This window comes from Suricata suricatta, chromosome 9 (genome assembly GCF_006229205.1).
Source record: "Suricata suricatta isolate VVHF042 chromosome 9, meerkat_22Aug2017_6uvM2_HiC, whole genome shotgun sequence".
In the NCBI taxonomy this organism is placed as follows: domain Eukaryota; kingdom Metazoa; phylum Chordata; class Mammalia; order Carnivora; family Herpestidae; genus Suricata; species Suricata suricatta.
This window is the reverse complement of record NC_043708.1, coordinates 30,547,434-30,557,811: the sequence shown is the minus strand read 5'-3', so window position 1 is coordinate 30,557,811 and position 10,378 is coordinate 30,547,434. Positions and strand designations below refer to the sequence as shown.

Sequence of the window (10,378 nt, the reverse complement as noted above, 5' to 3'; positions counted from 1 at the left end):
TCATATTTCTGTACTATTTATCTGGTTTTTGAAGAAAGACCTGCTTAAGTTAATTCTAGTTGATGCCTGGAAGTGAGGGGGAACTTATGCCCACTTCTGAGTTATAGGAAGTGAGGCACAGAGTGATTTGATGACTTGTCTTGCGGCCATATGTTGAGTTAACCAGGGTGATGCCTGGAAAATTTGGAGGACATACTCCAAGATATAAAAGAACCAAGCTCTGGGTTTATTTCAGGCCTAATCATGAACTTGCAGGAGCAGCTTCCGAGCACCAGGGAGAGAGGGATGGCACACCGCCTCGGAGCTGTCGTCTAGGATGCCACCTTTGGGGAACCATATTGTAGGCAGTCTCTGGCCTATGTGAAGTCGTGCCTGGGCCTTATCAGGAATGAACCAGATGGTGTTTCTAGTAAAACTGGCAGCTGTTCTTGCTGTCAGAATTAATTAAGCATTTTTATATGTAAAAGTGGAATTATGGGAATCTTTCTTTTGGAGTTTTAGTTGCATGTGGAAGTGCTACCCTTACCTTACAGAGCCCTTTACCTATCCCTTGCTTCTGGCCAGAAGTGACCCTCGGCTCTGTGTCTTCCTGTCCCCCCTGGTTACTTTCTTTTTCCTTCACCAAATGGGGCATTTGTGGTGGGGAGGGGTGGGGGGACAGTAAGGTAACCAGTCTTTGCACTAGTTTGATTTGAAGGTTGCTGATGGGACCTTGTGCCCAGAATGTTCCTGCTACATAGAGACGTTGGTGGCTAAAATGTTGATAATTTGAGTGACTTTTTTGGGTTAAGACATGATACCTAGGAACAGTGACAGCCATGGAAGCCAGAAAAGTTTCTTCTTTCTTCCTCTCTCTGTCTCTTGCTTGCTCTTTCTTTCTTTTCTTTTTTCTTTTCTTTTCTCTTCTCTTCTCTTCTCTTCTCTTCTCTTCTCTTCTCTTCTCTTCTCTTCTTTTTTCTTTTCTTTTCTTTTCTTTCGACAGAAGAAAAGGTGGAGAGTGGGATAAGGCAGAAACGTGGGGAGTGTGTACTCTGTGCCAGGCACCGTGCTAGGTTCTGTACTTTTGTGGGCTTGTCTTCACTTTCTAGATCAGAACACCAGGCTCTAAAAAGTTAAGTACCGTAACTAACTCTGTTGGAGCAAGACCCAAGGTTGGAGTGATTCCAAAGCCTGTGTTTTTCAGGACAGATAAATATATGTGGGTTAGGAAGCTGGAGTGGAAGATGAGGTGGTGAGGGAGACAGAACAAAAACCTGGAGAGAGGAGGTCTGTCAGGGCCAGGTGGGGGCTGCAGCGCAGGCCCTCAGCTGGACAGGATGGCCCTGGGTGACAGTCTGGGAAGGAGAGGCTGGTAAGCAAACATAAACCGAAGTGGAAAAAAAATTGGGGTGTCACTGGGAGCGGGTATTTTCCCTCCGGGAAGCCCCGTGGGCTGGTTATGGGTATGGAAGACCAGATCATCTCTGCATTTAGGCAGGTGGCAGGTGGCCCCACAGGAAGCCTTTTAATCCCTGGTATTTATAGACTGGCCTGTCCTCTACTGAAAGGCAGCTCCCATTTCAACTATGGAAGGCAGCCTTATCTGCCTTTGAGATGCCGCATTTATGGATCCCCATTTGGCCTGGCAGGAGGGGCGTGGTAATGTGCCCCTTATATTATCCTGGCTCCCTCCTTCCTCAGAGGTTGAGCAGGGACACTTCTGTCTTTTACCTCCCAGTGACCTCTGGCTGCTCCCTCTCCTGCAGATGCTTCTATTTCTTTCATAGATGAGTTGAAGTCAGGACTGGGAAAGGTGGTCCTCTTGTCTCTCTGTTGAAGGTAGTCAGGAATGCCTAGAATAATGATTCAGATTTGTTGCCCACCTCCTTGCCACAAGGCTAGGTTGCTCTGTTTGTGTGTACCATGGCCAAATCCTGCATTCAGTCCCCTTCAACACTGATTTATTAATATCTGCTGGTATAGAAGGGGGTGGAATACAAAGATGACTGAGACAGGTCTCCAACTTAATGAGGGGGCCAGTGAGTAACGAGCTCCTGTGGTCAGGCCATTTCCTCTTCCTTATTGCGGGAAATGCCCACACATTTTCGGTCTTGTCTAACTTAAATCGTTGTCTGAGGACTGCTTGTAGCAGTAATGAATTGAAACTGCTTTGGAAAGTATAAAGCTCTAGGTTTGTGTAAAACCTTCTTAATATTATAAGGTAGACTCATAATAAAAGATAACATGATCAAGTGCTTTCTACATGTCAGGGACTGTTCTAAGTGCTTTATTTGTATTAGCTTATCTGATCTTAACAGGAGCTCTAAAGTAGAATGCTTATACTCATTTAACAGTTGTGAGAATTAATGCCAAATTGGGTAAAAACAACAACGATAATGTTTCTAAGATGGCATGGCTGGTTAGTAGCAGGACCAGGTAGTCTCAACTGAAGACCACACCGTGTGGCCTTTGTTAAGACCTTGTGGAAATCTGGAAACAGAGGAGTCCCACTCCAAGGGGAGGCAGCAGCCAGGACTTAACCCTCAGAGACTGGAAAGGAGCAGGGAATGGCACCCACGAGAGCATTAGCATTTCTACACAACTAAATTAAAAAATTTTTAATGTTTTTTTAATTTATTTTTGAGAGACAGAGACAGCATGAGCAGGGGAGGGTCAGAGAGAGAGGGAGATACAGAATCCGAAGCAGTCTCCAGGCTCTGAGCTAGCTGTCAACACAGAGCCCGATGTGGGGCTCGAACCCCCGAACTGTGAGATCAAGACCTGAGCTGAAGCCGGATGCTTAACCGACTGAGCCACCCAGGCGCCCCTCTATACAACTGAATTAAATTACCAAAACTGTTGGCGTGCCTGGGTGGCTCAGTCGGTTAAGCCTCCGGCTTCGGCTCAGATTATGATCTTGCGGTTCATGGGTTTGAGGCCCGCATCAGGCTCTGTGCTGACAGCTCAGAGCCTGGAGCCTGCTTTGAATTCTGTGTCTCCCTCTTTCTCTGCCCCTCCCACTCTCATGCCTGTTTCTGTCTCAAAAATAAATAAACATCATAAAAAAATTTTTTTTTAATTACCGAAATTATTTCTGAACTTGGAGCCATGTTTCCTGTATAGTAATACAATTGAAATAGATAATTTAAGCCAAGGAGGAAAGACACAATTGTTGAGTTTACATATGCTTATGGGCACTTACTGACAGACTAAATAAAACACAGAGAGGCAAGCCTTCAAGTGAGTACATCTTTATTCAATTTACAAGTGAGGGCAAAGACCCAGGCGGTGTGCTTTGCATTGGGACTTCCAAAGAACACACTTAAAAAAACAAAAAAATTCTTCCCCTCAGCCTCTGTTTAATTTTTTTTTTTAATTTTTTTCTTTTACATCTATTTATTTTTGAGAGACAGAGAGAGACAGGGCATGAACAGGGGAGGAGCAGAGAGAGAAAGAGACAGAGAATCCAAAGCAGGCTCCAAGCTCCGAGCTAGCAGGCTGCACAGAGCCTGACATGGGACTCGAACCCATGAACCGTGAGATCATGACCTGAGCTGAAGTCAGACGCCCAACCAACTGAGCCAACCAGGCACCCCTCTGTTGAAGTTTCTATGAAGGATATCAGAGTGATCAAATTAGTGATCAAGTCACTAATATGCAGTGTGTCCGTCTTTAGCATTTATTTTCCAGATAAGTCAAGCTCATTTTTTGCCGTACCGTCTAGCCAGGTGATGTCGTATGTGGAAGATTGGGCGCAAGCAGATATGCACATCGTGGGGAGGGCAATCTCTCCATTATTAGCTATATGTCTGTAAAGAGGGCCTTGGGATTTAGTATCTCTGACTTCCTGTTTCCGTCCACTCTACTCTTTCAACAGCTATTTTAACATGCTGTGCCTGTCTCATTAGCAGTTCAGGGAAATTAGCCATCAACATCTAATGACCTAGTTCCCAAATTTCCAGCAGATTCAGAAGTTTCTAGAATGCTCCAAAAGGAGCTTTCTCAAAGTATGCTTATACCTTATACCTTGGGGTCAATTCCCTTGTGGGTGGGGTCCTGGCATTCACGTGTAAAACACTTCCCTCAGCTCAAGTTCTGAAGTAGAGCTGCAAACCAAGTCCAAGCCCACCTCCAGAGGGTATACAGCTTCAAGTAGCAGGGTGAAGAGTCATTAAGGCTTCCTGTTTTCTTTTATAATGAATGGGAATTTTGCCTCTTAGTCCATAATACATCCAGGATAACTTTAGCATTTAAAGTGAATTAGGGGCGCCTGGGTGGCTCAGTCGGTTAAGCGTCCGGCTTCGGCTCAGGTCATGATCTCACGATTGTGGGTTCGAGCCCCACATTGGGCTCTGTGCTGACAGCCAGCTCAGAGCCTGGAGCCTGCCTTGGATTCTGTATCTCCCTCTCTCTCTGACCCTCCCCTGCTTGTGCTCTCTCTCTCTCTCTCTCTCTCAAAAATAAATAAAAAACATAAAAAAAAATTTTTTTTTAAATAAAGTGAATTATTGGGGCGCCTGGGTGGCTCAGTTGGTTAAGCCTCCGACTTCGGCTCAGGTCAGATCTCACGTTCGTGGGTTCGAGCCCCATGTCGGGCTCTGTGCTGACATCTAGCTCAGAGCCTGGAGCCTGCTTCAGATTCTGTGTCTCCCTCTCTCTGCCCCTCCCCCTCTCATGCTCTGTCTCTCTCTGTATCAAAAATAAATAAAACATTAAAAAATATTTCTAAAAAATAAAAATAAAAAATAAAATAAAGTGAATTATATTAGGGGTGTGTGGGTGGGTCAGTCATTTAAACATCGAATTCCTGATTTCAGCTCAGGTCATGATCCTCAGGGTCATAGGATTCTTTCGCTTTGTCTCTCTCTCTCTCCCTGCCTCCCCTGCTCTCGTCTTCACTCTCAAACACGCATGCATGAATCTAACATGGAATAAATTTGAACCTTTATCAAGATTGTATGCTGTAAGGTAGGACTGCTTAGTTCGTAATTTTGGTGTCATGAACCGCTAACTGTGTGACCTTGGGCAAGTTATTTAACTTCTCTGTGCCTTGTCTAAAAATGGAGATAGTCATAATACCAACCTTTTAAGGTTGTTGTGAGGATTAAATCAAATATTAGATAAAAAATGCTTAGATCATGCACACTGATTAAGCAGTCAAGTTAATAATAATGATGCTACTATTACTGTCCTGAGGGTCTGTGTCCCTGGGAGTATGACATATGACAGACATCCCACAGCCAGGCCACAGGTTCATAAGAAGGCCTTTTGCCATCTATAGGAAGCCTAAACAGCACTGGGAAAACGCTTTGGCATAACACATATTCTCAGGTCACACTCAGTTTTATTTTAGTTGTTTGAGGTCCCTGTGTGAAGCATGACTGTGCTCAAGTCATCTGAATCTACCGCAGGTGGGAGGAAAGTGCTTGTTTAGAAAATGTCACAGAATCTACCAAGTTGCTTTAGTCAATAAATGTTCTTCATTCAGTCTGCACTCTTTTTTCTTGTTTAATAGTTAGGAAAGAGGGCTAAATTGTACTTTTTCTTTGTAAAGTACACATCGCAGAATTCGAAGTCTCGGGTCATACTTGTTTCTTGAAGAAAGTTCAGGACGTACAGGTTACTAGCAATCATGGAGGCAGAAAAGCCTGTGCTTTCCCGTCCAGCTGCCACCCATGTTCATCTTTTACTGTGCTCTTTCTGTCTAGGATGGTCAGGGATGGCAGAGGGGCTGGCAGGGTCTTGAAGAGAAGGGCCATATTCCTGGCAGCCAGGGTGGCCCTCCTGTGGCATTCCCACTTTGGGACAAGCCCTTGGCAACACCCTTGTCCCCAAGTGGCCTCTCCCCTTCAGAGAGGTTATGTGGAAGGCCAGCTCCTGTTTCCAAGGAGGCTGCGTCTTCAAGCATTTTTGGCCTGGCTCCTGTTGATCCTGCTCTCCTGATTTTGTGTTCATTTTCCACATAGCCCGGTGTTGAGGGTTCTTGGGCCTCTTCTCTCTTTTCTCATGGTACTGGCTCTCAGGGTTGATGCTTCTCTGTCTCCTCCCTCCTTCTCACTAAATGCACCTAAGGGAGGTTCTGCCTGGGAGGAGAACCCACGGGGTGAGAACACTGCCTCAAGGCTTTTTAAATGTCATGCTTATGCTTCCACCCCCCTTTTTTTCCCCCTCTGCCCAGAATAAAAGCTGCCAGTAAAATTTTAGTGCAGGACTATTGAGACATATTTATCACTGTTGTGAGGGTTAGAAGAATTGTCAACTCTTCTCCTTATCGATCCCCCTCACCTCCTTGCAAATGGGAATTACAGGAAATCACAACCAGCTTAACAGACCGTGGGCAGATGGGAAGGATGGAATGTGTAACCCCCATTCCCAGAAACAGGAAGAATGGCTGAGCTATTGACCTCAGCATTTGGCAGTCAGAGGAGTGAAAGCATGGCCTGAAATAATGTCACCATCTGGGAATTGAAACCCAAGGCTTCCTGCTCTCTGACTTGTCATCATGGCTCCCCTCTCTGAGCCCCTCCTTCTGGTCAGTAACCAGGCCCTGCTGGTTCTGTCTTCTGTAGGTTTCTGTCACCACCACACTGGCCAGACTTCACTCTGTCTAGCCTCTTAGGCTGCCTTAGTCTCTCTTGCCAGGTTCATCTCCCATGAACATTGTTCATATCTCAAGTGAGATTAGGTAGGAGAAAGAAGCCCTATGTGTGGAGGAGGTAGTATTACCATCCTTTTCCATGGTGGCAGTGCCCTTTGAGGCAAGGGCTAAGTATTCTGGTGCCTCTCACATAGTAGGCCTTTAGTAAATAACTTGTTTAATTGGCTTAGGTCATGTTTCTTGCTCAAGAACGTTCATTGGCTCCCACTACCTACTCATCCAAAGCAGAATTTTCTGTTTTTCGTGACTGTGCAAACTGGCTTTACTCTAAGTATTCAACTGGATGCTTAATACTCTGGAATAATCAGTCTGCAAAGTGATAGATACTAGGGAAACCAGAATTGTCCCATGTCCTGGGGGATCTCAAATAGAATTTCTTTTCTTTCTGTTTTTCCCTGATTCTTGGCCTCTCTCCCCCTCTATTTCCCACTCCTTCCACCCCCCAATTTATCATGGTTACTTCAGCCTTCCAGCCCCAGAAATTCCCTTTTTATTTCTCTATATTTATTTAGCTCTCCAAGTTTTCGGGTCAGATCTCCCTTCCTTCCTTTTAAAGGTCCTCTTTGATGGTCTTGGTTCAGATCCTTTCTGATTTTTGTTTATTTTCATTATTTTGTCCTTAACTTCCCAGTAGCGTCTGCTGCTTCTTCCTTATTTTCTAATTATTCATACCTCAGAGTTATTAGCATTCTGTTGCACCCATATAGAATACTGAAATAGATACTCCTGCCTTCTTGTGTACCTTGTTGTTTGCTGTCTGGGTTTGTAGCCTCCCCAACTCCCTTGAAAGTTCCAGGTGGGCTGGGGCCTGTGCCTTCTGTGCATTTTGCAAGCTATATATAGAGGACTGTAAGGAAATGATGCTACAGGGGGAAGACAGAGGTGAGAGGTGATCTCACAATGTTTTGTGAGTGTGGTTCTGAGCAGAATTCTGGATGGCCTGGAGCAGAACAGGGACCGGAGGCCCAAAGATCATCCAGGAGGAGTACTAGGAATCTAAGACCTGAGAGAAAATGGCAAGGGCAGAAGGGTTTGAATGGGATTTGTATTGATTTTTCTGGGAAATTTGGGGATGTGAATGTATTCTGCAAATACAAATATTTTCTTTCTTTGTTGCTAATGGGGCTTACAGGCTTATGTTGCATTTTGCCTTCTAGTAATAGAATACTGCACGAAATTGAAAGCAGAGTCTTCCTTTTCAAACTTAGGCAGAAATTTAAGCATAGTGCTGATGCCGTCCTCAAACCCCAGTTTATTTCTCAGACCCACCTAGGACTGTGAAATAGATTAGTAACTAACATCTGTGGGCTGGGGCCAGTTTTAGCCAGCTGAATTCCCTGTAATCCAGTTTAAGTCTACGGAGTACATCTAAACTTACTGGAATTCTAGGTAGGAAGTGTGGTTGCAAAGGCAAAGCCATTTAATTGTAGCTTATATGAAAATAAAGCCAGCTTGAATTTTCTTCTCATAAACTTTCTCTGAAACACCTCTTTAGATCTTTTATTTTTGGCAAATGGGTTTCGAGGTGGCAGCCTCATTACTGTTGTGATAGAGGGGTATAATAAGCCAGTGGGTAATTTCCCAGAGTCCCGAGCCTTTGAAAAATGCTATTTTTTTTGGAAAGTAATAAGTGCAGAAGCCAGGCTGCCTGTCTCCGATTTATTCCATTCTGTTCTCTGCTAGTAAATACTGTGTTCTCAGTCTGCCTAAAAACATAATGGCTTAAATTTGCTTAAATTTCTGTAGCAGTTTGGTGATGAAATTTAGCCTTTTGAGGCTGGTGCTTCTGCTGCTGCTGCTGGTGGTGGTTGGTGGTAGGCATTCAGTAGTAGGTACACTGATTGCATTGCAAGCTAAGTCTTTCCAAGTCTCCTGGGAAGAAAATCACTAACTTACTTTATTTGTGAAGGTCATGGTGTTGAGTAGAGGAGGAAACAGCCTTAGAGTATAGAGAAATCATTTGCCCAAAGGTTATACTTTAGAGAAGTATTTTGAATGAAGTTGTATGTTTTCTATTTGGATTGGATGTGTTGTTTCTTTTGAGAACACTTTTTACAATACTATAATGGTTCCTCTGGAACTCATAGCAGGATTCTTTTTCTACCCTCTCCTGTATTTACAGCTGCTTTTTCCCTAGGGGAGTATTCATCTGCTTTAAAAAGCAGAGAGAGAAAACATGAAGTTCTCTCAGTGATGCTTGGAAACGAATTGCATTTGTCTTTCAGGAGGGCAAGTTCTTAAGAGTTGCTATTTGAGTGGAAGAAAAGGAAGTCTGGCTAAAGACCTCCCCCATCCACCCCTCAACACACACACACACACACACACACACACACCCCCCTACACCCAGAGGTTCCTTTGGCAGATATGAAGGAGTTTAGGACATGAGGTGCCCATTACGGTCCCTTTGTTGTACTAGACCAAACATTGCTTTTCAGCCCCTGAGTAAGTCAGTTTTTCTGCCAGGCCTCATTCTTGCCCTGAATATCCATGGCCAGGCAGCACTGGCACCCAAGGCCAGGACTGTACTTGAGTGTGGGTTCAGAGGTAGTATCCAAGGGCATTTGGGACAGGAAGGAGATCTGATCATTAGGATGTTTTCACCGTACTAATGTTTCAGGGCCTTGGAGGTGAGGTTTGCCAGGCATCTAGATGAGGTTAGTAAATGGGCTTAACTCTAGTGCCGCTTAGCCTCTTTTCACAGTGTTCACCAGCTAGCTGGTCCTTGGCATACCTCTTTGTTTTGTTAGAAGAGGAGGAATTCTGTTTTGCAGTTGAATAACTGTGCCTTCTATTCAAATTCTATACACTCGAAAAGCTAATAAGTACCTCCACTCTGCACACACTGATCCACAGTGGGTGGGTGGCAGGCTGCTGGCTGGGGGACCTTCATAGGACAAGTGTTATTGAAGGCGGATACTGAGGTGACACTGAGGGCAGCTGTGCCCAGAAGTTCCAGTGGCTTGGCCCCCTTGCTGATGGCCTACCCCCCACAGCTAGGCCAACAGGGAGGCCTTCAGCTTCCCTGAAAAGACTACTACTCACAGCTCATTTAGTGTGAGCGGCCAGAGGGATGGAATTCCTCCAGGAAAGGGTAGGAGTGTCTTTTTTCCTTAAGTTTATTCATTTACTTTGAGGGAGAAAGAGCACATGCACAAGCCGGGAAGGGGCAGAGAGAGAGAGAGGGAGAAAGAATCATAAGCAGGCTCTGCGCTGCCACTACAGAGCTTAGTGTGGGGCTTAAACCCACAGACTGTGAGATCATGACTTGAGCAGAAATCAAGAGTTGGATGCTTAACGGATGAACTACCCAGGTGCCCCCCCCAACTTCTCTTTTTGCCTCCAGGCTTCTGCATAGGTTGCTCCTCTCCCTGGATACCCCTTCCTACAGCTGGTATTGGACCAGTGCTTGCCCCAATCCTGCGGAGTGCCCCTCTGTGCTGCCATATCTCTCTGTGCTCAGCACTTACTCCACAGTCTTAATTAGCGTCTGTTTCCTTGTGCTTCCTGAGGGCAGACTGCTCTCACCACTTTACCCCAGTTGGCTGGTGCAATGCCTGGAATGTGGTATGTACACAGCAAATGTTGAATGATTAAATGACCCCTCCTAGGCCAACACACCCAGTGCACTCAGGGAGCTGTTCTGGCTTTTCCCCACCTCACCAAACCCTCTTTCTGATGAGTATATGTGGGTACAGGGGAACCTTGGATAATGCTGAGAGTTGAAGGTTCATCTTCATGTGG

At 45.1% G+C, this 10,378-nt stretch overlaps 1 long non-coding RNA gene across 1 annotated transcript; it reads right to left on the bottom strand.

Moving 5' to 3' along the window:
- Positions 1-5,469: 5,469 nt before the first annotated feature.
- On the bottom strand, positions 5,470-7,470 carry LOC115301759. Its single transcript, XR_003913272.1, has 2 exons — positions 7,380-7,470; positions 5,470-6,062 (listed from the first exon to the last, which is right to left on the bottom strand). It is a non-coding gene; the product is annotated as an uncharacterized LOC115301759 (long non-coding RNA).
- Between the last annotated feature and the right edge of the window lie 2,908 nt (positions 7,471-10,378).